A 27,354-nucleotide genomic window follows, 5' to 3' on the forward strand; every position below is an offset into this window, starting at 1 on the left:
CAGCTCTTCAAGGGAGGTATTATTAGCCCCATTTAAGAAATGAGGAGATGGATTTAGAGACGTATTTTTGCTGAAGGCCATGTGTACGGTGAGATGTCTCCAAAGCTTAAGATTTTTTTCCTTTACATAATGCTGCCTCTCCTCAAAATAAACAAATACATAGAAATAGAAATGCAAGATGAAAGGGGATAGTTTAGAAAGTTACTTTTGAAATTGATGAGCTCTTCCTTTTATTTTCTTTATTCTCATAATCTCAACATTTTTCTCTGTGATTATGGTCAGAATCAGTTATGGCCAGAGTAGATTTAAAGGAGGCAAGATTTGAATCCCTTTGTCTGGTAGAAGCTTTATGCATATTATATCAAAACTGGGAGATGTGGTATTTTGTCTAATGAAAAAAATTAAGACTCAAAATACCTTTTTTTTTTTTTTTTTTTTTTTGCTTTTTAGGGCCACACCTGCAGCATATGGAAGTTCCCAGGCTAGGGGCTGAATCGGAACTGTAGCCACCGGCCTATGCTACAGCCATAGCCACAGCCACAGCCACACAACATCTGTGACCTGTACCACAGCTCATGGCAACACCAGATCCTTAACCCACTGAGTGAGGCCAGGGATCAAACCAGCATCCTTATGGATACTAGTCGGGTTCATAACCTGTTGCCTGCTGAGCCACAACGGGAACTCCCAAGACAAAATCTCTTAACTTCCTCAATCATACAGCCACTAAACCTAAGTTAGAATCCAAGTCTCTCTGGTGGTTTGAACTCACATTCTTTCTGCCATTTTAGAGAGAGACTCATACCTCATAGGATACCTGGTATTGCAATTATGAGCCAAGTGTACTCCAGTTCTTAAGTTGGCATTGATGAATCGTTAGATTTTTAACTTAGGACAGAACCCTAGAGATACCCAGACTAAACCTCTAATTTTGTAGATGATGACAGCATGGTCATACCATGAATTAGAGACAGACCCAGAATGCCCTCTGTCTTTCATTTGAGTGCATTTCTCATTATGTTAAGCTACATTTTTTATTTTCTGCTTTATTCTACAAGTGATTTGAAGGGACTGACTTTTAAAAAAGCACGAAAAGAAATAAAGAAGTAATGACGGATAAAGGGGAAGTAGAAGAACGAGACGTAAGATCAGAATTCAGGCATCCACACCATATCGCTTTATGCCCTGGTGTTACAGATGGGCTACACAGGTGTATAGAGTCCCAACACAGAGAGAAATCTGACTGCTTACACGGTATATAAACCATTCAGGAAAAGCACAGGTGTTACCATTACTCTGATCAGAGAGAAATTCCTCCATAGGGTCCAGCCCAGGATCCCTGTGAAACGGGTGATGCGGCAAACTTTAAGTGTGAATGCCCTACGGGCAGGCACCATCCCAAGGCATTAAGAGTGAAGCAAAAAGGTGAGACAGGGAGGGATGAGAAGCAAATGCCAGGTTTTACACTATCAGGCTGTCCACTGCTCCTTCACAGAAACAGCCAGTTGCTCGGCCATGCAGGATGCCTCTGGACGGGTGTCATCGAAATATTATATAGTCAGAGGGAGGCATGAAGAGGGAGTTTATCTGCTGGTTTTGCCTTATCTCCTGACCCCAAAGGGAATTAACTCTTCTCACTCTGGGTGAAGCTGGGGACATGGGCTCCCAGGCCTTGCAGCTTAGTATGGTGGGAGAGCCTCAGGCGGAGGAACCTGGGACCCCATGGAGTAGCCAGTCACTGAGAGGCAGGGCCTGGGAGACAGGCGAGACAGAAAATCTGAGGTGACGTATAAGACATATTCACGTACCTGAGTTGATAAAAAGGCAGTATGTAAGACAGCAGAAGATGTCACTGAAAACATCATTATAGCGTATTTATCAGGAACATGTTTTAGGACGGACTGGTAGCTAATTACAAAAGGGAAAAATAAATTTATTGTGAGGAAGCCTGGCACCACCAATGATTAAAGGACCATCACTGCAATGGGACAAATCAAGTGGGCCACTTGATAAGATTCAAAGAGAAAATGCATTTCTGTGATAGTCTCACCAAAGGTATACCTTCTGAATGTATTCATCAGTAAATACCATACAAAACAGATTGAAGAAATTTTTACCAAGTCACTGGCCTGAACTGTCCAAAAGTGTCCATGTTGTAGCCTTCTGAGATAAACTGCTGAGGAACTCATGCCACAGAATAAGTTCTATGATGCTACCTCTGTGGGAAAAAAAGGAGGTTAATATTGCATTTGTTTAGAAGTGCATCTATGTACTGAAAGATTCCTAAGATACTAAGAACCCTGGTTACCTATAAATGTGTTAGGAACCGGCTGAAAGCAGACAAAGATAGGTTATTCACTGTACACAGTTTTTAAAGCTTCCTTTCAGTAAGATAAAAGTCACGTCACGTGAAACTAACCATTTAAATGTGCTTATCGGCCACTTGTATATCTTCTTTAGAGAAATGTCTATTCAAGCCCTATATGCCTATTTATATGTTTTATTTTGGGAATCCTTGAATATATTGCCAAATTTAAAATTAAACTAAAAAATTTTGTTTGGCTGCACCCTCAGCGTACAGGAGTTCCCAGGCTTAACCTGCTGAGCCACGAGGGAACTCCAAAATAAAAGGAGAAGTCATTTAACTATTCAGGTCTCATTTTCTTCCTTTGTGCAGTGAAGGGATTGGACTAGATCAGGATTTTCAGCCTCAGTACTAACACTTTTGGCCAGGTAACTCTTCTTGAGGGGGCTGTCCTTTGTTTTGTAGCAGTATCCCCAGCCTCTACCCACTAGATGCCAGCCGCAGCCCTTTCCCCTCCAAGTTATGACAACCAAAAGTGACTCCAGACATTGCCCAGTGTCCTCTGGAGAGCACAGTCACCTGCTGTTGAAAACCACCAGATTAGATCAGTGGTTTATAATCGCAGGTCACGCAGACTCGGATCATTTTGCAGGTAGCATTGAGGCTTTACAAACTATTTTTATTATTAAAAAATAAACAGGAGTTCCCATCATGGCTCAGTGGTTAACGAATCTGACTAGGAACCATGAGGTTTCGGGTTCAATCCCTGGCCTTGCTCAGTGGATTAAGGATCCGGCGTTGCTGTGAGCTGTGGTGTGGGTCGCAGACGCGGCTTGGATCTCGTGGTGCTGTGGCTGTGGTGTAGGCTGGTGGCTACAGCTCTGATTCCACCCCTAGCCTGGGAACCTCCATGGGCCGCAAGTGCGGCCCTAGAAAAAGACAAAAAAAAATCAAAATCAAGATAAATATAAATAAACAAAACAACTAGAAATTGTACATTTATCTAATAGAGACTTATAAAACTGATGAAAACCTCATGCTTCTTTTCCTTTGACTAGATTGAAATCAACTTAAAATACAAATACTGGCTATCATGGATCTGAAGCTCTGATTGGCATTTATATACGCATCTGATTTGTAAAAATGGGAAAACAAATTTTTTTCTAGTTTCATGGATCGTAGATTCATTTTGGGAAGAGGGTAGAGCAAAGGGTAGGTAAGAAAAGCTTTTAGGGGTACAAAGGCTGGAAACGCCTCCCTGTCCCAGCAGCAGTAAACGTTGCTTTTAAGTACAGTTTCGGTTTGTTGCTGCGCTTCCACAGGGCGGCAGCAGTGCGTTTTGAGTAAAATCTCTAACCGCCAGGCAGGCGCTCCGAAGTTAATCTGCACAAAAGGGGACTTCGCTGTTCTCAAAGCACAGACCAAACCAAACCACACCAAACCTGTGTGGTACAGTCCCCCCAGCTCCTTCACCCATCCAATGTTTCTGGTGGCTCAGATATTTCTAAAATAAGCTTGTTTTTCTACGTTTTCATCTGTTACCAACTTCGTTGCTAGAGGTATCTCTTTGTCTTTTGTCTTTTTGTTGTTGTTGCTATTTCTTGGGCCGCTCCCACGGCATATGGAGGTCCCAGGCTAGGGGTCCAATCGGAGCTGTAGCCACTGGCCTACGCCAGAGCCACAGCAACGCGGGATCCGAGCCGCGTCTGCAACCTACACCGGATCATTAACCCACTGAGCAAGGGCAGGGACCGAACCCGCAACCTCATGGTTCCTAGTCGGATTCGTTAACCACTGCGCCACGACGGGAACTCCTAGAGGTATCTCTTAACTTGCCCTCCTCCAAAGCAAGATGAAGATCTGGACGTCCCACTCTGCTGCTTTTGTTTGTCCCCCGTCACAGCAGCCTAAGACACACTCGTCAGCGTTTCTTTCGAGCTTTATTGCTTCCCACTCTGTCCCGCAAACCACAAAGCTCTCCTCTGAATCACAAGCCATGCTTTTTAACAGCTCCATGTACTGACCCGTGAGTGATAGTCTCCCCATCTAGAAACCCCTTTCCCTGTGTGCTTTGCCTTAGACAATTCTTATTTTTATGATCCGGTTCACATGGGTACTCAAAGAGCAGAGGACTGGAATTATTTGCTTTTATACAGGCAGCATGGTGTAATGTAGTCTTTATAATTTTACCTAGTACTAAATTTACTAAATTCTTTGTGTTCCGTTAATGTATCCTTTATAACGCTTACTAGAGCTAATAAATTCTATTCATAGTAATGTGAAATAAAACCGACATTTCCCTTTTTAATTTGTAATCTAGCCAATCTTCTTGTTCTGAACCAGTCTCATTTTGTGTAAGTACCCCCCTCCCCCCCAATTATGGCAAAGAGATCCCATGCTACACCATGCTAAATGGTGTAGCATTTATTGTCTACACCATTCATTTGGCACTTTTGTGCATATCATAGTTCCCTCACTCCACTGTAAAATATTTGAGAGTGGTGAGCATATTTATTTATTTAAACTAGAGCTGCAACATTTATTTGGGGTTCTCTCTTGCTTTTTTGTGTTTTTTTCCTTTTTTGCTTCCACAAGCAGCATGTGAAAGTTCCTGGGCCAGGGATCAAACCTGCACCACACAGCAGCAACAAGGGCCACAGTGGTGAGAATGCAGGAGCCTTAACCCACTAGGCCATCAGAGAACTCCCGGGGAGCATATGCAGACACTTTTGTATCTCCTTAGGAATCTAGCTTATTGTCCAACACATCAATTGTTCACTTGTTTCTCTCCCTTTTCCATTCTATTACAGACTATTGCTCACTATATTAAAAATGAATCCTTATATCTTGCATAATGGAAGTTTATTTTTCACTCATGTAAAGTCCAAAACAGGTGTTCCTGATCAACTTACGGCTTTTCTCCAAGTTGTGGCCCAGGGACCACGATTCCGTCTTCAACCTGTGACTTCCAAGGGTCACCCAGCTCATCGACATCCGTCAGAAGGGGAAAGCACAGAGATTTCGGCGGCCCCGCCTAGAGCAGCACATCATTTTCACAGGCTGCTGGTTAGAACATGGTCACATGACCTCACCACCTCCAGCAGAGGCTGGGAAATGCGGTCTGTCCTGCACAGGAGGAAGAGGCAACACGCCGCACTCAGAAAACCACTCGAGCAATTGGGTCACTTTTTACAATTATTTCTTTCTTTATTTTTGTCTTTTTAGGGCCGAACCTGCGGCATATGGAAGTTCCCAGGCTAAGGGTCCAATCGGAGCTATAGCCACCGGCCTACGCCAGAGCCACAGCAATGTGGGATCTGAGCTGCTTTTTACAATTTTACCTAACGCCTTATATGCTGTGCCATCTGTTTTTACTCATTCTGTTTTGGCTATATATCAATATTGTTATCCAGCCTCATCAGTTATCACCCTTCTTTATCCTAGGGTATTTATCAACTATAATTCCAATGCTGAAATAACTACTGTTAAATTTTGTTTTCTCTCTGTAACACGGATGCCTCTGTTCTACTAGACGTGGTGTAAGCATTGTGGTTAAGTATGTGGACTCTGGAACAGGAGCTGATTGAGTTCAGCTTCTTTCATTGCCCAACTAAGTGACTGGGGAGTGCTTTCTGGCTTTGAGGTCTTCATTTGGAAGGTGGGGCTGGTAATACTCCTGACCTCCTAAAGTCTGGGATGACTAAGTTAGTTAATAATTACACGAGGTATTGTCCTTCTTGAAATGTTCATTCAGTTATTCAACAGGTATTGTGTCCCAACGTGCCGATCATTATTCTAGGGGCAGCGGATGCAACTATTCCAAAAGAAAGAACTACTCTGGGGGAGAAGCACACCAGAAAGCAAAGACATAATTACAACTACTAGGTACTGAAAGGAGATGAACTGGGCAAGGAGACAGACGCATGGTGTGGTGCAAACTGAAACCGGCTTAGGTAAGGAAGTGCTGTTTTCCCTAAATTTGTCTAAAGACCAATCTGCCAAGTGACAAATACACCAAAAACTTCCAAACACCTAAAGAGGGTTTTCATATTGTTCACTGCAGTAGTTTCACTGTGAGTGGCAAGAGTAGAGGAAAAGCTCCAAGTTACAAAAATAGAGAAGGTGGAAAACTTTTCAATGGAAAGTTCGCCCTCAAAGAGTGCCAGGCATTCTCATATGAGAAACCACTCAAAAGTTATAATCAACTGCGCTGAACTGGTAAATCCTTGAAGGAAAACAGCTCTGGCAACATGACTGAAGTAAGACTTGTACATAATGAAAATTTCAAAAGCAATCAGTAATTCAACAAATGCATATTTAGTGAATTGGCCTCCTTCTGGAAGTCAGAGAAGGCTTTTCTGAGGAGGTGATATTTAACCTGAGACAAAAAATGATAGAAGACATTAAGAACTTCACTATTAGTAATACCTGGATTACTGATATAGTACATTTACAGATTGTTCTTTATTGTGGCATTTGTGTACGTATATTTGACATCCTGCTACAGGTTCCTTAGGTGCAAGGTAAAAAAAAAATTAATAGTTGCTTACTGATAAATGTCCACTGAGTGTGGTGAGACAAACAAGAGTGTCTCTTGGGCCATCCCTGGGTCTCTCTGGGTTGCCTGGCGATAAGCTGCTGGCCTTGACGGCTCCCTGCCCTCTACAAGAGCTCCAAGGGCAGGACTTCCTGTCGTGACTCGGTGGTTAACGAATCCGAGTGGGAACCATGAGGCTGCCGGTTCGATCCCTGGTCTTGCTCAGTGGGTTAAGGATCCGGCATTGCCATGAGCTGTGGTGTAGGTCACAGACGTGGCTCGGATCCCGCGTTGCTGTGACTCTGGTGTAGGCCGGCGGCTACAGCTCTGATTAGACCCCTAGCCTGGGAACCTCCATATGCCTCGGGAGCAGCCCTAGAAAAGGCAAAAGACAAAAAAAAAAAAAGAGTTCCAGGAGCAAGCTGGCCCCTCTGGACAGCTGGTGTTCCCAGCACTGGTATAGAACAACTGTGAGCATCAACTGGCACCCAAACTCAGACCAGTTTTCCTCCACAGGCAAGGCTTTTTTTTTTTTTTTTTTTTTTTTTTTTTTTGGTCTTTTTAGGGCTGCACCTGCAGCATATAGAGATTCCCAGGGTAGGGGTCAAATCAGAGCTGTAGCTGCTGGCCTACACCAATAGCCACAGCAATGCGGGATCTGAGCCACATCTGCGACCTACACCACAGCTCATGGCAATGCCGGATCCTTAACCCACTGAGCAAGGCCAGGGATCAAAGTTGCATCCTCACGGATGCTAGTCAGATTTGTTTCTGCTGAACCACAACAGGAACTCCCCCACACAAGGCTTTTCACCAGGAAGGGGCAGGCAAGGTTGCTCTTCTGGAGTATAACCCTTGAAGTATTTAGCCATGCTAACTAAGCCCACACATTTCTGTCCATGGGATGCCAATAAAGCTGCTGACCCTTCTGCCCACAAATCCCTGCCTCCACTTCACTCAATCTCATGACACCCAAAGTAGTGTTTCACTTTGCAAATATTGAGTGAATGGAAAAAATGAAAAAAACAATGAGAGCAGACCCAGCTCTGAGCTAGATTATCCCACAGACATGCTATAGTATAGAACTAGAAAGAAAGCAGTTGGAGGAGAAAGTAGCTGGAGTTCCCTGGTGGCCTAGCAGTTAAGGATCCTGCATCATCACTGCTGTAGCTCAGGTCACTGTGCGGCTTGGGTTTGATCCCTGGCCCAGGAACCTCTGCATGCCATGGGCATGACCAAAATAAAAATAAAAATATAGAGATGGGATCAAGATGGCAGAGGAGCAGGCGTGGCGCTTACCTTCTCCCAGAAACACATCAAGAAAAACCATCTCCGCGTAGAACAACTACTGAATGTTGGCAGAAGACATGAGACTTCCAAAAAGGGCAAGAAACCCTCCACATAACTGGGTAGAACAAAAGGGAAAGAAAGAAAGAGAAAAAAGGAATCAGGAGGAGACCAGCACTCCCAGGAGGGAGCTGTGAAAGGAATCCGTACCTAACCCACAGCGAGGAGGAAGGGGGAGCCTGAAGGCCTTGGAGAAAAGCACAGCAGCTGGTCTGAGGAGCACAAAGTAGAGACAGAGCTGCACAGACCATCAGTACCGCTGCTCTGGATACACCACAGCCTGAGACGCTTTGGCGGGTGCGGAGTGCTAAGCCTCAGGCTCTGGAGGTCAGTTCTGGGGCAGAGGACTAGGGTTGGCTGTGTGCAAACCACAGGGAAAGAAATGAGAAAAAAAAAAAAAACAAAAAACTGCATGGATACTAAACAACATGAGACTAAAAAACCAATGGGTTGGAGTTCCCATTGTGGCTCAGCAGTAACAAACCTGACTAGTATCCATGAGGATGCAGGTTCAATCCCTGGCCCCGCTCCGTGGGTTAAGAATCCCGCATTGCCATGAGCTGTGGTGCAGGTCGCAGATGTGGCTTGGATCTGGCATTGCTGTGGCTGTGGTGTAGGCAGGCAGCGGCAGCTCTGATTCAACCCCTAGCCTGGGAACTTGTATGTGCCTCAGGTGCAGCCCTAAAAAAAACAAACAAAAAGGAGTTCCCATCATGGCGAAGTGGTTAACGAATCCAACTAGGAACCATGAGGTAGCTGGTTCGATCCCTGGCTTTGCTCAGTGGGTTAAGGATCCAGCGTTGCTGTGAGCTGTGGATGCGGCTTGGATCCTGCGTTGCCGAGGCTGTGGCACAGGCCGGTGGCTACAGCTCTGATTCGATCTCTAGCCTCCATATGCCACGGGAGCGGCCCTAGAAAAGGCAAAAAGACAAAACAAACAAACAAACCAAAAAAAAAACCAGTGGGTCACTGAGGAAATCAAAAAGGAAATTAAAAAAATACCTTGAGGCAAATAACAATGAAAACACAACAATACAAAATCTATGGGATGCTGCAAAAGTAGTTTTTAGAGGGAAGTTCAGAGCAATACAGGCCTTCCCAAAACACACACACACACACACACACACACACACACACACACACACACACACACACACACAGAAGAAAAGTCTCAAATCAGAATCAGCAACCTAACTACCACCTAAAAGAATTAGAAAAAGAAGAACAAACAAAACCTAAAGCCAGTAGAAGGAAGGAAATCATAAAGATCAGAGAGGAAATCAATAAATTAGAGATTTTAAAAATAGAAAAAAATCAACAAAACCAAGAGCTGATCCTTTGAAATGGTAAACAAAATTGACAAACCTCTGGCCAGACTCACCAAGAAGAGAGAACCCAAATAAAAAAAAAAAAATAAGAAATGAAAAAGGAGAAATCTCAACTGATACTGTAGAGATACAAACAAACATAAGAGAATACTATGAACGATTATATGCCAACAAATTTGACAACCTAGGGAAAATGGACAACTTTCTAGAAACATACAACCACAAAAACTGGATCAAGAAGAAATAGATCATTTGAAGCGACTGATCACTAGAAATGAAATTGAATACATAATGGAAAGAAACTCTCTACAAACAAAAGTCCAGGACCAAATGGCTTCACAGGCGAAATCTATCAAACATACAAAGACCTTATACTGACTCTTCTTGAACTTTTCCAAAAGACTGAAGAAGGAACATTTCAAAAGATGTTCTATGAAACCTAATACCCAAACCAGACAAAGATAATACCAAAAACAAAAATTAGAGGCCGATATCTTTGATGAATATGGATGTAAAAATCTCAACGAAATTTTAAACCAAATCCAACAACACATTAAAAACGATCATACACCACGACCAAGGGGGATTCATCCCAATTTCACACAGCAAGGTCATACACCACATTAACAAAAGGAACGTCAAAAGCCACACAGTCATCTCAGCAGATGCAGAAAAAGCATTTGGCAAAATCCACCATCCAGTCGTGATAAAAAACTTACCAAAGTGGGTATGGAGGGAACATATCTCAACACAATGAAAGCCTTTTATGGCAAACCCACAGCCAATATAATGGTCAGCATAGAAAAGCTGAAAGTCTTACCACTAAAATCTGGAACAAGACAAGGATGCCCACTCTTACCACTTCTGTTCAACATAGCGTAGACGACGGGATTTGTCTTCCTCTGGGAACAACAGCAGAAAAAGGAAAGGAAATCTTTACTTCTATCTTCAGTGTTTTTTGGGAACATACTGCTTCTTACTGTCTTGTTCTTCTTTCTTCTCCATACAGCCCATGTATTAAGTTTTCTTACTTTTCTGATTTGCCCAAATATATTTGCTGCCTCTTATATTTGTCAGGACTTTTGGCTGCATGTAACTGAAACCTAAGTCAAACTAGCCTAAGCCAAAAAAACCTAAAAATCTAATTATAGTTTCTAGTTTCATTTTTGTTGCAGCAGTACAGTATGCATGTCGGTGAGGAAACTATTGTTTGGAATCATTCACTAGGGGATGAAAGAAATTTGGAAGCAAGTCAAGAGAGAACCAAATATGATTTACAAGAGGAAAGTAAAGTTGTTTGCTTTAGTAATGTCATTTTATCAGGTGCAGAGTCTTTGGGCCTTGCTGAAAGTACTGAAATACATTCCTTGCAAAAGGACTCTCAGTGATTTAAAGCTCTAAGTCTCAGCACTGCTGATTTTTTTATTGTGGTAAAATATACGTAACATAAAAATTACCATGTTAACTATTTTTAGGTGTAGAGTTTATTGGCATTAAGTACACTCACATTGTTGTACAACCATCACCAAGATCAATCTCCAGAACTTTTTCACTGCTGACATTCTGGTTCGAATAATTCTTTGTTGGGGTTGGGGGGGGGTTGTCTGTCCTATATATTGTAGGATGTGTGGCAGCATCTCTGGTCTCTGCCCTTTAGATGCCAGTAGCATCCTTCCTCCCCCAGTTGTGACCATCAAAAATGTCCCTAGACATTGCCAGATGTCCCCAGGAGGCAAAGTTGCCCTCTAGTTGAGAACCACTGATTTAAAGAGGAAGAATTTTCATTGTAAATTGTGCTGTGTTAACCATGAAGAAATAACTTTGGAAAAATGCATTATGGGCATTCATTAATATCAGACACAGAACTATTTGTAACTTGACTATGTATCAGATCAGTCATGCTTTCAGCAGTAAACAAATAGGGCATTTAATTGCCACAACAGTGATAACATAATCACTCTGATTGGCATTGCTTCAGAATAGCTAAGACTAATCAGAAAGAGTCTAGATTGAAAATGACAGCTTTACATGCATGAGTGAATGTGTATGAGTGAAAAATCGTGGAAGTATAAGGTTAAGAAGTCTATTTTAGTTTTTTAATCATAATTACTGCCTATCTTATAGAGTGACGTCCAATGGGCTAACAGGAAAATAGCCACTCTGTGTCACTCTCAGACAGAAAACGTGTCCTTTGTTAAAAAAAATATTCTATGTGATCTTGTTGGCCAATATATACTGTAGTTACAGTGAACAAGAAAATAGAGACAAATGTTTCAGGGATAGAGTAACTGTATGCCAAGAAATGTGAAATTTCCCCAAGACAAATACGATTCTACGTCCGTTTCTATCCAAGGCCTAAAATGATGGACTTGAGTAGCACTTTCACTTTCAAGGCACTGAAGAGCGTGTTGCTGCGTGACAGAGATACAGTGGGCTATTAGTTAAAGGACTGTAGAAACGAGGCCTTCAAAGCTCTTCACAAAGCTCCACGTCGCTGACATTTATCCTTAGGTGTGAGCACCATTTAAGACTTTAAAGATTTTAAACGTCAGGTTTATTTCATACCAAATTAGTTCTATTACACATGCCCAGCAATGATCAGGTTCTATCATTTATAGTTGCTGCCATTTTGGAAAGAATTTTTTTTAAAATCTTACACTTGGTAGCATTGGTATCGGAAGTCCCTTGGCCTCTGTGGGCCTTAGTTTTGCACTTAGTTTCATATTAAGGTATTGAAATAGGTCATCTTAAAGACCTTCCCAGGCTTAATATATGCCTATTCTCTGATAGCTTAAATTAATAACTGGAATAAACTGAAGAATAAAATAAAGAGTCTTCAGTATACAACCTTGAGTTGTACCTATGGTTTCAATGACAGGAGATCAACCCTTCATCCTTCCAAATAAAAGACAGAAGAGCTTTTCAGTTTAAATAACAGTAAGTTTCTTATAGCTCAAACCTTTCAGTTTTCCATGTATGTTGAGCCCATCAACCAGTAAAATGTAATTATTTTAAAAATATACACTGTAAGAGGAGATTTTGCAGTGATGCTGTTAACACTTGTATCTTGAATCTCAAAGTATAATAGACCAATTAGAAATGTGACAATTGAAGGAGAGGAACTAAAACTGATTCTGTTTCTATTCAATTACAGATAACAAATTAGTCTTTATTACTGACAAAAGATTAAACTTAATAGAAGATATTTTTATTCATAATACAATTTACTTACCCATAATTACTTAGACAATAAACGTCTTCTTCCCCCCCCCCCCACCAAAAAAGGAGTTCCTGTTGTGGCGCAGTGGAAACGAATCCAACTGGGAGCCATGAGGTTGTGGGTTCGATCCCTGGCCTCACTCAGTGGGTTCAGGATCTGGCGTTGCTGTGACCTGTGGTGTAGGTCAGCAGCTATAGTTCCAATTGCACCCCTAGCCTGGGAACTTCCATATGCCGAGGGCGCAGCCCTAAACAGACCAAAAAAAAAAAAAGTTTTCTTTTCCTTATAGGAATTTGTTATGTTTGGGGGAAAGCCTCAACTGTTCTAGGATCTATATAATAATAATAATAATATCTAAGACAGCAGCAGCAGCAGCAGTATGACCGCCACTTATTCAGCAATTTTATGTGCCAACACTTTGCATATACTCTCTCATTTAATCCTCACAGCTATTCTGTGAAGCAAGTCGTATTGGCTACAGGTGCTAAGTAACTTGCATCAAGTCCCACAAGGAGCAAGCCTCAGAGGCAGGATCTGTCTTTCTCCCACTTTACTCCTTAGCACTTCTAATCCAAACCCTAAGACCCTCAGGGAAGGAGTTCCACTGCGGCTCAGCAGGTTTAGAATCCGACTAGTATCCATGAGGATGAGGTTTGATCCCTGGCCTTGCTCAGTGGGTCAAGGGTAGGTCACAGATGAGGCTTGGCTATGGCTGTGGCTGTGGCTGTGGCTATGGCTGTGGTGTAGGCCTGCAGCTGCAGCTCTTACTCAACCCCCAGCCTGGGAACTTCCATATGCTGCAGGTGCAGACCTAAAAAGAAAAGAAAAGAAAAGAAAAGAAAACAAAACAAAAAACAGAAACACAACACCAGAAAAACCTCAGGGAAAACAAAAAAAGCAATCTTAATTCTACACATAGTTAATAGCCTAAGTAAGAGAGTGAAATTTCTATACTGCCAACTTAGCGTGATATTATTTTGATATAGTATCTGATTGCCAGCCTAATTACCCACACACAGGACCTCCTGTATGGTATCAGATTCATCCGTCAGTCTCCAAATTCGGTTTTGGTGAGTGGTCAAAATTAAGACCACTCTCCTATCAGTATATCTGCTATTCTTTACTTCATTTTGTCTGTAAGCAGATAGAGGCCCACAGAAAACTCCTAGGAGTTTAAGTTAGAAGAAGACTTTCTTCGTTTCTTATATACCTCCCCTCTTTTGAATGGTAGCCCTTCATAGGCTTGCTTCAAGAACAGACGTTTTTTCCCACAGCCCCCTGCTGATTCCGAAAGAACAGATTCTCAGCCCCCTGCCGACTGGTGACTCTATTGCTTATCCTCATCTTTACTCTTTACTGACAGCCTGCATAATAACTTGTTTAGAAGACAACAGCATAGCAGAATCTCTGACAACTCATTAAGGAAGATACAGTAGATTTCTGCCAAATATCACTCGCACTTTAAAGTGAACTAACAGCGCTCTTTGTCATGATGGGAGAAGGAAGAGATGGTGCTGAAAACTGCTGCCTCCTGTCAAGCAGCATAATGGCTCTGCATGGACTTTAAAGAGAGATTAAGTGACACATCAACGTACAGAGTCTCTGCAGCGCGCTGCCTTGGTACATGCTGTTCCCTCTGCAGGGAATGCCTTGCTCTCCCTTCTCTGCCAGCCTTTCCAGAGCCAGCCTCAATGATCTATTCAATGCACTTCCTTCCCTGTCTCCCCCGGCATCACGCCCTCTTCTGAGCTCAGAGCATTTTTTCCCCTACTTCTGTTTTAGCAATTAACATGTTGCAATGTAGTCTGCGTAATTTTTTGTCTGTCTTGACTCAACTAGAAGCTTCTTGAACAGAGGGACCAGAGAGTACTTATTCATCTTTGCACCCTTGGCACCTACAACAGTGCCTCGCCAAGAGTGGGTGTTAGGTTACTGATTACTAAATGACTTGCCTACCACAGTATGTCTCTTTTCTCATTTGGGCTCAGACCTACTTAGAGTGTGGTGATTGCGATCATGGAAACCAATGACAAGTCCAGCTCTGCTAATTTTTGACATGGAGCCTCTTCATTTCTGTAAAATGGATTTGGAGTGGCACCTACCTCATGGAAGTAAGTTTCTGCAAATGTTTTCAGCTTTTTTCATAGGTATAGAGCTATTCAGGTTTTCTACTGTTTATTCTTGAGTCAATTAATATAATTTATATTTTCCTAAGAATCATTCATATCTTGTTTTTATTTATTTTCACAAATAAATAAGGATTCTATTTGTCGATTATACCTCTACATCTGGTTATCTCATTCCTAACTTGCATGTATATGTGCTCACCGGTCTTTTTCTCTTTTCTTCTTTCTAGAGAGAAATGTGTTAAAATGTTAATATTTGGCTCTTTCTGGGTGATAAGATTATGGGTTTTTTTTTTAGTTTTTTCTAAATATTCATAAATCAGTATATATGTTACTTACATATTCATACACACACAAGTATACTTACATATTCATACACACACAAAGCTTAAATTAAAAAATCTCTTTCAGTTCCTTTATTTCCAAATGATAAAACTGAGACCAGGAATATTACTTAGGTGGAACACGGTCTTTGACTGGAATCAGGAAAACTATACGGGTTCAGCTACTTTTTCCTGAGACAAGATCAGAGTCATGAAATCACCATGATTTCTCTAGTTCTCATCTGAGATAAAGAAAATGAGCCACTAAACCATCTCAGTTCCTCTTATGTTATATAAAGGTGAAGATTGGAGTTCCCGTTGTGGCACAGTGGTTAACAAATCTGACTAGGAACCATGAGGTTGCGGGTTCAATCCCTGGCCTTGCTCAGTGGGTTAAGGATCTGGCGTTGCTGTGAGCTGTGGTGTAGCTTGCCTAGAAAAGGCAAAAAGACAAAAATAAAAAATAAAAGTGAAGGTTGTTAGAGTTGGGTAAAAGATCACAAAAAAATTAATCATTGTGGCCTAACTCATTTTATGTGGTACATTGGATTTTTTGGTAACTCAGCATATCGTTGATAATAAAAGATAATTACCATAGTGATAAAGGACAACTTAGTTAATATGTGAAGATAATACATACGGCAATGAATGAAGCAACTGAATGTGTAATTGGAAGAAAGATGCTATAGACTTAAAACTTCCTGTAATTCTATAGTAGGATTTTTTTTTTTTTTTTTTTTTTTTTTTTTTTTTTTTTGCCATCTCTTGGGCCGCTCCCTCAGCGTATGGAAGTTCCCAGGCTAGGGGTCGAATTGAAGCTGTAGCTGCCAGCCTACACCACAGCCACAGCAACTCAGGATCTGCAACCTGCACCACAGCTCACGGCAATGCCAGATCCTTAACCCACTGAGCAAGGCCAGGGATTGAACCCACAACCTCATGGTTCCTAGTCGGATTCGTTAACCACTGAGCCACGATGGGAACTCCTCGATAGTAGGATTTTTAAAGGAAAACTAGTTTTTAAAAAACTTTGGGAGAAGGACCCTTATGGTTTCCCAACTCACAGCACACTAGAAAGAAGGGATATGTAGCCCAATTTAATGCAACAAATATTTTTGGATTACTTAGTTTGAATCTCTTACTAGACCTCAAATAGAAATGTCTTAAGGACATGAACTACTTTCAAATAGACTTTGTACAATTAGATTTTAACTATTAGATAACTAGGTTACTACACTGTAAATCACTGAAGAGCAGGCAAGGCATCCTTTTCATCCTTAATAAGTGATTTATTGGTGCCGACCACAAAGTAAATACAATAATAATTGCGTTCTTTTCTACTAGGATATGTATATATATAAGCTTATGAGAGCAAAAAGTTTTCTTTATTTCATTGTTTTAAGGATATTGTTAATCCCTAGAACACTATGTGACACAATGGAGGTGTTTAATAGATTTTTAAAATTAATAGTTATCATAGTATGATAACATTTGTCAATGTGCCAAACACTGCTGGTCCCTTAAATGAATTATTACATTGAATCCTCACAATAACTCTATGAGTTACCGTGAACATCTTCATGTTACCAAAATTAAGAGTGATTAGGTAACTTATTGAAGGTCACATAGCATGAAACAGTTTGGCCAGAATTTGATGCAGGTCTGTCTGAGTCCAGAGTTTCTGCTACTTTGATCATCAAACCTAATAAATGTTTGGTGGTTAAAAGAGTGAGTGAGATTTCATTTGCAGTAACTGGTATTTATTTCATTGCTTCAAAAAAAAAAAAAAAAGGATTCCTGATTTTATGAACACCTTCCCACGGAAAGGAAAAACTGCAGGTTCCTATGAGATTTATTCTACTGTATTTCAAAGACACAGCATTGTTTTATGTACCAATTACGTGCCATCTATAATACAGGTATTGTTGATGTATCCACATAGGTGTCAATGATAATTGTAGACCCCACTGATTGCTGCTAATATCCCAATTTTAGAGATGTTGAAATATGTATCTCAGGACAGGTAATATATCTGACACGTGCCTACATGTGTTTCCTGAACTGCAACAAGAAGATTTTCTATAAGTTCTGATGCAATACAGTGTGGTGGTCAAGTACGCAGACTCTAAACCGATCTGCTTCGTGTTTGCTTGCAGCCCTGGGAAATTATTTAATTTCTCTGATTTTAGATATCCATAAAATGGGGATGGTAATAATATTTTCCTCTGGGCCAGTCAAGGTATACTTCATTAGACCTGGCCAGGCATTTTCAGTTTGATTTCTAAAGCTTTTTGCAAAAGATGGATCTGGTCCTTTGCTTAAAATGTATATCAGCTGCAGCAATATTTCTGTCTGTATCTCCCTGTCAAATACTATCTTTTAGTTTAAAGACGTTTCATTGTCTTTAAGAGACCTCCAGTTCTATGATGCCCTAAAAACAGCCACCCTATCAGCTTATTTAACACTAACTGAGCTCATGGTTAAGAATGCGATGTTGGAGTTCCCATCGTGGCACAGTGGAAAGAATCCTCCAGGAACCATGAGGTTTTGGGTTTGATCCCTGGCCTCGCTCAGTGGGTTAAGGATCCGGCCTTGCTGTGACCTGCGGTGTGGGTTGAAGACATGGCTCGGATCTGGCATGGCTGTGGCTCTGGCGTAGACCGGCAGCAACAGCTCTGATTAGACCCCTAGCCTGGGAACCGCCGTATGCTTTGGGTTTGGCCCTAAAACAAAACAAAACAAAAAGACTGGGATGTTAATGAGACACATTTTTATGCATTCACTTCCCACTGTAAACTAGTTAATTTTGCATAAAGAAAACCTCCAGTCTTTAACTATGGCCCACACTTCTCATTCCAGCCATCTAAATAGGTGCTTGTTTCATATCTCTTTGCACATGGAAGATATATATTCATTCCTATTTTCTTGATCTCTTGCTCCCTCCTCCTCTGTCTCACCGGTTAGTGTTTGTGTAAATAAACCTCTTTGCTCTATCCAGGTAATGAATGAAGAGAATTCATTTATGTCAAGTAAGGGGTACAGTGGGTCTATTTGTTATGTGTGAGGCTATTTGTTAACTAAGGTGAATGATAATGAATTTTTGGAGGCAAAAAAAATAATGTCTTTTGCTTAAGACTAGGGAGTGTTTTGCTTGATTTTTGTTGTATGAAATCCTGATGGCTAGGAAAGAATTTGACAAAAGTTAACTTTGGACAGATGATGTAAGAATGACTAATTTCGGAGTTCCCGTTGTAGCACAGTGGTTAACAAATCTGACTAGGAACCATGAGGTTGCGGGTTCGATCCCTGGTCTTGCTCAGTGGGTTGAAGATCTGGCGTTGCCGTCAGCTGTGGTGTAGGTTGCAGACACAGCTCGGATCCCACATTGCTGTGGTTCTGGCATAGGCCGGCAGCTACAGCTCTGATTGGACCACTACCCTGGGAACCTCCATATGCCGAGGGAGCGGCTCAAGAAAAAGGCAAAAAGACAAAAAAAAAAAAGAGTGACTATTTTCTTTTTGTATTCTTCCATATTTAAAACATTTCCTCTGGGAAAAGAAGCCTGAATTTCCCCTGCTCTTTGAAAAGATTAGAAACCACTTCCCTAAAACAATATCTGAGCATCTTAATACAGTGGTTCTCAACTCTGGCTACTCATCAAATCATCTGAAGAATATATATTTTTAAAATGCTGTGCCTGAGACAGAACACAGAGGTCCAAATCTAATTGTTTTGAGGTGGGACCTGGGCAGTATTATTGGTTAGAAGTGCCCCTAGGTGATTCTAAATTTCAGCCAGACGTGAAAGTCAATGAGCTAAGGCCTTATCTAAATCTCTCCCCAACCTTTTAGGAAGCTCCTTGGGAGAGGAACTGATTGTAATACTTCATCTTACTCCTTACATAACATTTGATTAATATCTACAGTTTGAAGGAAAAGATGTGATCTGTTATCTGAAATTTAAATCCAATGATGTAACTGTGATCAATGAGAGACTCAACTGGTTTATTTTTGAGTATTGGTTCATTTTTTATTATTAAAATAAAGTGTGAGTGCCACACATTTATGTTATCATCAGCCTTAAGCTGAATTTCAATGCCTATTACTCAGAACCAAGAATAGGAGCGCAAACAGCAAGAATATGGACCGCAAGAAAAAAATTAATGCCTAACTTTAAGTCCACGGACTGAATAATTAATAGAACATGTTCTAGGACCCTTGTCAACCTGTTCAATGAGCAGGTGATTGGCCATATGCCAAGGGAATCTGCTGCCCTCTGGAGGGTATATTCTGCTGTGACAGATGAAAACAGAATTTTCCTAGATGTATTCCAGAGCATGCAAATAGCTATGAAACAGAACAAAAAGGTTTCATCGTCAAATCATTTGGAAGATGCTATATTATCTCTGTTTGGGGAAGTAGCAATGCAAACTAGCAAAATAAAGACTGAGAAGTTCTATAAGAAATAAATTTGTTTCCCAAATTAATTGGATCATTTTCTCTCCCACCTAATTTAGTATTTAGGGAACTAATATTTTATAAACAATATTTTGTCTTAATAATCTACAAATAAGATTTGGGATTTGGAGCAAGTAAAGCAGAAAAACTTAATGAATGATTTCTTAAATAAGCTATAACAAGGGAAAGATGGATCAAGTAGATACATTAAAATAAAAAAAAAATCCCATATCTATGCAGTGACCTTTTTTTTTTTTTTTTTTTTTTGTCTTTTATTAGGGCCACACCGGTAGCATATGGAGGTTCCCAGGCCAGGGGTCGAATCAGAGCTGTAGCTGCTGGCCTACACCACAGCTACAGCAATGCTGGATCCAAGCTGCATCTTCGACCTACACCACAGCTTAGGGCAACGCTGTATCCTTAAGCCACTGCGTGAGGCCAGAGATCGAACCCGTATCCTCATGCATACTAGTCAGGTTAATGAACTAGTGGTTAATGAATCAGAACCTCTGAGCCATGATGGGAACTCCATGCAGTGACGTTTTGACTGGAGGGATTCAATCTGCTGTGGCAGTGTGATGAGCCGTGCTATGGCAATCATGTTTCTCCTCCTTTGTTTTTATCCTAATGAAACACTTGAGCTGTTTGTATTGCTGCATAAAGAATCAAGTTGTGACTCTTGCTTTATAACATAGAAAGCTGACTTCATGTACTGCCAAATGTACCAAGAATAACATTCGACCAAAACGGTATGGACAGCGAGAGGCTAGGCGTAATGGGGCGCCATTCAGAAGTTCAGGTAGCACAGGCTTAGAACCCATGTATGCAATTACAGCTGTATTTTCCTCAGGCAAGGATGATAGGGAGGTTAGCAGAAATAAAATAATTTTAGTCAAAAGACTTGGCTTTCAATCTTTTGCATCACTAATTTTGTGATCTGCACCAATTAAATACAATTCTCCTCAAGTATAAAAGAAAGACATACAGAACTGTGATAACTGTTCAATGAGCTACTGTACATGAAAATGCTTCTCACAGCCTCTAATACCGTAGGTACTCCAAAAATATAAGTTCAGTGTAAAGATGATTGGTGAGCACAGAGATAACACCAAATTAAAGAGTCAAAGGGTTATCATAGGAGGAAGCTGAAACTGGAGGTGAGAACTTTGCCAGGGACTGCTCTAGTTTTTGCACTTGAAGTCCTGCATTGGGAAAACTCTTCAGTCCCGGCCAAATTGGGATGGTTGGTCACCCTAACTCAGAACCAAGAATAGGAGTGCAAACAGCAAGACTATGGACTGCAAGAAAAAAACTAGTGGTGAGAACACAGACACACTAAGAAGAATGGTCTCCAAGGTTAGGCCAGGTACTAGGAAACTCTTAGAGAAACTCTTTACATAAATTGCAACAATATCTTTTGATCCACCTCCTAGGGTAATGAAAATGAAAACGAAAATAAACAAATGGGACCTAATTAAATGGAAATGCTTTTGCACAGCAAATGAAACCTTAAAAAAAACCCAAAAAGACAACCCACCGAATGGGAGAAAATCTTCGAGAACAAAGCGACCAATAAGGGCTCATCTACAAAATACACAAACATTGCATACAGCTTTATATTATAAAGACAAACAACTCACCAAAAAATGGTGGGAAGATCTCAGAAGTTTCCATGTGGCACAACAGGTTAAGGATCCAGTGCTACCACAGCTTGGCACAGGTTGCAACTGTGGTGTGGGTTTGATCCCTGGCTTAGGAGCTTCCAAGTACAGTGAATATGGCCAAAAAAAAAATGGGTCAGAAGATCTAAGCAGACATTTCTGCAAAGAAGACAGACTGGTAGCCAAAAAAACACATAAAAAGATGCTCGACATTGGAGTTCTCATCGTGGCACAGCAGAAACAAATCTGACTATGAACCATGAGGTTTCGGGTTCAATCCCTGTTCAGTGGGTTAAGGATCCAGTGTTGTGGTGAGCTGTGGTGTAGGTTGCAGACTGGGCTCGGATCTGGCTTTGCTGTGGTTCTGGCGTAGGCTGGCAGCAACAGCTCTGATTCGACCCCTAGCCTGGGAACCTCCATATGCTTTGGGTGCGGCCCTAAAAAGACAAAAAGACAAAAAAGAAAAAAAAGAAAAAAAAGATGCTCAACATCATTAATTACTGGAGAAATGCAAATCAAAACTACAAAGAGGTATATCACCTCACACCAGTCAGAATGGCCATCATCAAAAGGTCTACAAATAATAAATGCTGTGCGGGTGTGGAGAAAAGGGAACCCTTGTACACTGAGGTGGGAATGCAAATTGGTGCAACCACTGCACTAAATATAGAACTGCCATGTGATCCAGAAATCCCACTTCTGAGCATCTATCCGGAGAAAACCATAATTCAAAAAGATACACGCACTCCAGTGTTCATTACAGCACTATATACAATAGCCAAGACATGGAAGCAACTTAAGTGTCCACCAGTGGAGGAGCGGATAAAGAAGATGTGGTGCATATATACAATGGAATATTACTCAGCCATGAAAGAACAAAATAATGCCATTTGAAGCAACATAGATGGACCTAGAAATAATTATACTAAGTAAGTCAGAGAAAGACAAATATATGAAATCACTAATATGTGGAATCTAATAAAAATGATCCAAAAGAGCTTATTCACAAAACAGAAACCGACTGAAAGAGTTTGAGTTCAAATTTACAGTTACCAAAGGGGAAGTATTGGGGGGAGGGATGAGTTAAGAGGTTGGGATTAACATATACCCACTACTGCACATAAAATAGGTAAGTAACGAGGACTTACTGCACAGCACAGGGAAATCTACTCAGTACTCTGTAATAACCCAGAGGGGAAAAATTCTAAAAAGGAATGTCATTTCTCTCAAGTGCAAAAAGTACAATATTATAAATTTTATAGGTACGTATTTATATATGTAATAAAAATATTGAAATAATAAACCAGATAGAAGTTACTTCTGAGGAGAAAAAGATGAAAATGAAATCAGGAAAAAAGTTCACAGGGCCTAAAATGTTTCTATTATGCCTACTTTTAAATTATCTAAAGTAAATATAGCAAAATGCCAAAATTAGGTGATATACAGATGAGTGTTATTTTGTTCTTTATACAATGTTTCCTTTTGCACTTTGAGATTGTTTTATGAAAGTAAAAACAATGTTATCAACATTTAAATTCAGATTACTTCAGAATTACTCTAAAATATGTTTTTGAAAATGAAAACAAATCTATGCTTTTAAGACTCGATCAAGCCAAGTATAACATTATTTCCAAATACGTTAAAACTGCAGTGTCCTTACACATATTTCACTGCCACGTAACCAACACTAGATGTCACTTTACTTCATTCATTTAGTTTAATATGAGCACTTTTAGTTGAAGTTAGTGAACTATGTTACAAATTTTTTCCTCCAGTTGACACAGAAAACGAAGACAAATGAGCGTATTTTCTGCTCTATGTCCACCCGGGAAGGTAGGGACAAGGCTGTTTTGGTTCACTGTTTTTATCCTCAACATCTACTGCACACAGTACAGTTGCAAAAATATTGTTAGCTGAACACGGATGCAAGAGACTTTATAGAAGAAATGTTTCACATTACCAAGATGTATATATAACATTACATTTAGAACAATTTCTGTTTCACATGGCAGCTGGGTATTGGAAGGGTTTCCTCGGGAAAGGCTGTGACTCTAATCTCAAAGCTCAGTTTGTGGTCAGTGGAGACAAGACATCATTTGGGATCTTTTGATCCAAAGCTGTATTTTGTATTGAATGGAAGCACTGGATCTTCCACAAACAAGAGCTCCTTAAATCAATAATTGCTACTTTTTTAGAGGGATAAGGACCTCCGAAGATCATAAAAACCATGGACTCTCTGAAAAATTTCACATAAACAAATAAAAAATTTTCATGGAATTCCTACGGCCTTGCAGGCCTCATTAAAGCTCACGTGTGGGCCCCAGATCGGGATCCCCTGCGTGAGACAAGCAAAACAATTTGTCCAAGTGCCTTCCCAAGCTTCTTAAACTCCGCATTCACTCTGGCAATGACCAGAATGTGCAGCTGAGGCCCGCACACATAATGGGGGCTTAACAATTTGATTGAATGAATGAATGATACAGAAATAATCCCTGTAAATTCAGGTATTAACCAAACAAGGGCGATACATGCCCCATACTTTGGAAATATTTGGCTTATAGATACCAGTCAAAGTATTTCTGTACACACATATTTATACCATATATATATATATTTAAATACATAAATATACTTCCTATAGAATATATAAGAAAAGAAAAAAATGTAATAATATATTTATTTGCTAAAATATTTACTTGGAGTTTGTTCTTCCCTGTGGAGCAAACTCAATCCCAGGAATTGTTCTACAAATTAAAAAGAGTTCCTTGTGCCTCCTTGTCCAACTGTTTTCATTTTACACATTCTAAAGGGAAAGAACTATTTTAAATTTTTATTATTGATTTTCTTGTACCGCAAATATTTCAAAAGTAATCTTTAGCACCAAACTAGGTGAGAGCAGTTGATTTTATGAATGCAAGTTAATGAAATGTTGGAGTTCCATTGTGGCTCAGTGGTGAGCCTGACTAGCATCCATGAGGATGCAGGTTCCACCCCTGGTCTCGCTCAGTGGGTTAAGGATCCGGCATTGCTAAGGTGAGCTGAGGGGTAGGTCACAGATGTGGCTGGGATCTGGTGTTGCTATGGCTGTGGTGTAGGCAGGCAGCTGCAGCTCTGATTCAACCCCAACATATGGAACTTCCACATGTCACAGGTGTGGACCTGAAAAGCAAAAAAAAAAAAAAAAAAAAAAAAAAGAAAGAAAGAAAGAAAAAGAAAATTCACTACATCATATAAAGATACTCTAAATCAAATAAGCTTGAAGCCTCTATTTTCTTTGTTTGAGGTTCTTCGCCTATTCAAAAGGCCTCCTCTTTCCAGGAACTCTCAGGTCTGTTGGTCGCATTCCCAGTGCACCAACATCAGCTGTTGAATGACAAACAGGATTCTTCTTTAACATGACAACTCTTTTTCTAGGGCCGCACCCACGGCATATGGAGGTTCCCAGGTTAGGGGTCTAATCAGGGCTGTAGACACCAGCCTACGCCAGAACCCCAGCAACTCGGGATCCGAGCCGGGTCTGCAAACTACACCACAGCTCACAGCAACGCCAGATCCTTAACCCACTGAGCGAGGCCGGGGATCAAACCCACAACCTCATGGCTCTCAGTCAGATTGGCTAACCACTGAGCCATGACGGGAACTCTGACAACTCTTTCTATTTGAACAATTTAGGCCATAGTTACAGTAGAGAAATTGGGCCAATTTTTAAAATTGCAGTTTTACTCAAAAGAGATTATGTTTGTGCCATGAGCTTTGTACCAGAGTTTATTTTTCTCCTGCTACGCAACCCTACCACATGTACAAGGCCATGGTAAACCAAGATCTCAGAGTCCTAATTTGTTGCAATGACTATGTAGAGACCTAGCAGTTTAGAGCACCCACTGTGAAATTCTAGGTTGAAAACGGAGCCTACTATAAGGAGAACAGAATCTATCTTGAGGTCTAATTATTCACCCACCAAAAACTTTCACAACCCTAAGAGATACAAAAGAATATATGGCCTTTATCAGAGACATAAAATACTACGTTACAGATGTTTTATTTGGGAAATTAAAGAAAAATTCAGAATTCTGTTTCCTTAAAGCAAAAAGCCTAAATGCTGATCTTTCCTTATCATTGATGATGACTCTAAGATTCTCCAGTACAGCACAGGGCACTATATTCAATATCCTATAATAAGCCATATGGAAAAGAATATTTTTAAAAATGTGTATGTGTGTATTACTGAGAAAAGTGTTGCTGTGCAGCAGAAATGAACATTCATTGTGAATCAACTATACTTCAATAAAAGCCACACAGAAACAACAACAAAAACCATGCACACACAAATAATCGACAAGGTCCTTACGATGTTTTCTTAAAGAAAATGATCAAAATCAACTTTTTAACTCTATGGGAAAAAACATATTTTCACAACTAAATGGTTAATCACTTACCCAACAAACTCTGTAAATTTTCAGTTATTGATTTAACTATTTCTCTCTGGCCTTAGAACTTAAAAACATCTCACCTTTTCTTTATGAAAACTATTATCTTAAGTGCTTAATTGAATGATCAACATTTCCCTGCAGGAAATCATCTTCTATGAGTCGCGGTAGGCTTCATCAATAGACTTGTATTTCTAGTTCTTTGCGTTTGTTTTCTTTTTACTTTTAGGGCCACATCTCCTGGGCTAGGGATCCAATCGGAGCTGCAGCTGCCAGCCTATGCCACAGCCACAGCAATGCCAGATCCTGAACCTACTGCATAGGGCCAGGAACAAACTCACATCTTCACAGACACTATGTTGGGTTCTTAACCTGCCAAACAACAACAGGAACTCCTTGTATTTCTATTTCTATAGCCCAAATCTTGTAATAACATTTGATCATCCTATCCTTTTTCTGGTTCTATGATGAAATATTTTGTTTTTTTATTTTATTTTTTAATTTTTTGTTTGTCTTTTTAGGGCCACACCTGCGGCATATGGAGGTTCCCAGGCTAGGGGCTGAATTGGAGCTGTAGCCCCTGGCCTATGCCACAGCCACAACACCACCAGATCTGAGCCACGTCTACAATCTACACCACAGCTCATGGCAACATCAGATCCTTAACCCACTGAGAGAGGCCAGGGATGGAACCTGTGTCCTCATGGATACTAGTCAGATTCGTTTCTACTGTGCCATGATGGGAACTCCAAATGTTTTGTTTTTATGTGATAATACCATATGTTGAATGTGAGTATTTATTTTACCAACATTACTGACATTTTAAAAATCATTATTACGTTTTAAGGTTGAGAATTTCTCAGCTTGGGGAGAAGTTCAGTGAAGACTGCTGGGAGATATCAGAAGACCTGTGTGTTCCTGAAAGCTGGCTCCACTCACGCTGTTGCTTGGACAAACAGACTTTCTTTCTGCCTCAAGTTACATCTTCTTTTCATTGAGTTGTAAGCATATCTAAACAGTCTGGCAGTCTTTTCACCTTCTTATTAAAACAACAGAAGTAATTGGGGGCAGATGGGAATCCAGCACAGGACAATTTTTGCCAAATAGAAAATACGTTACACTCCTAAATCCCACCTGCACCCCTCACCCCTCAAAGAATGTTAAGTCTCATGAGAATAGAATCTGGTCTGTTTTATTTCCCACAGAATCCACAGTGCCTGAAAGAACGCCTGGCACAGAGAGGGAACCCAATCAGTACTGACTGAATAAATGAGTGAGTGTTGGAGTTCCCGTCGTGGCTCAGTGGTTAACGAATCTGACTAGGAACCATGGGGTTGTGGATTCGATCCCTGGCCTTGCTCAGTGGGTTAAGGTGAGCTGAGGTGTAGGTTGTAGATGCGGCTCGGATCCCGTGTTGCTGTGGCTGTGGTGTAGGCTGGTGTCTACAGCTCTGATTAGACCCCTAGCCTGGGAACCTCCATATGCCATGGATGCGGCCCTAGAAAAGGCAAAAAGACAAATAAATAAATAAATAAATAAGTGAGTGAATCCAATGTTTAGGATTTCGTGAATCTGGCCTTGGGATAATAAGTCCTGGAGGTCTCCACTCCCCAAATAGCACCA

General features: G+C 40.7%; 2 long non-coding RNA genes across 2 annotated transcripts; one reads left to right on the top strand and one right to left on the bottom strand.

The window, feature by feature from the left end:
- On the bottom strand, positions 652 to 10,850 carry LOC106510415. Its single transcript, XR_001308879.2, has 3 exons — positions 10,338 to 10,850; positions 5,218 to 5,431; positions 652 to 2,218 (listed from the first exon to the last, which is right to left on the bottom strand). It is a non-coding gene; the product is annotated as an uncharacterized LOC106510415 (long non-coding RNA).
- On the top strand, positions 14,089 to 27,056 carry LOC102163647. The gene is made up of 3 exons (XR_303622.3): positions 14,089 to 14,848; positions 26,579 to 26,732; positions 26,937 to 27,056. It is a non-coding gene; the product is annotated as an uncharacterized LOC102163647 (long non-coding RNA).

Source organism: Sus scrofa, chromosome 5 (assembly GCF_000003025.6).
Source record: "Sus scrofa isolate TJ Tabasco breed Duroc chromosome 5, Sscrofa11.1, whole genome shotgun sequence".
In the NCBI taxonomy this organism is placed as follows: Eukaryota; Metazoa; Chordata; class Mammalia; order Artiodactyla; family Suidae; genus Sus; species Sus scrofa.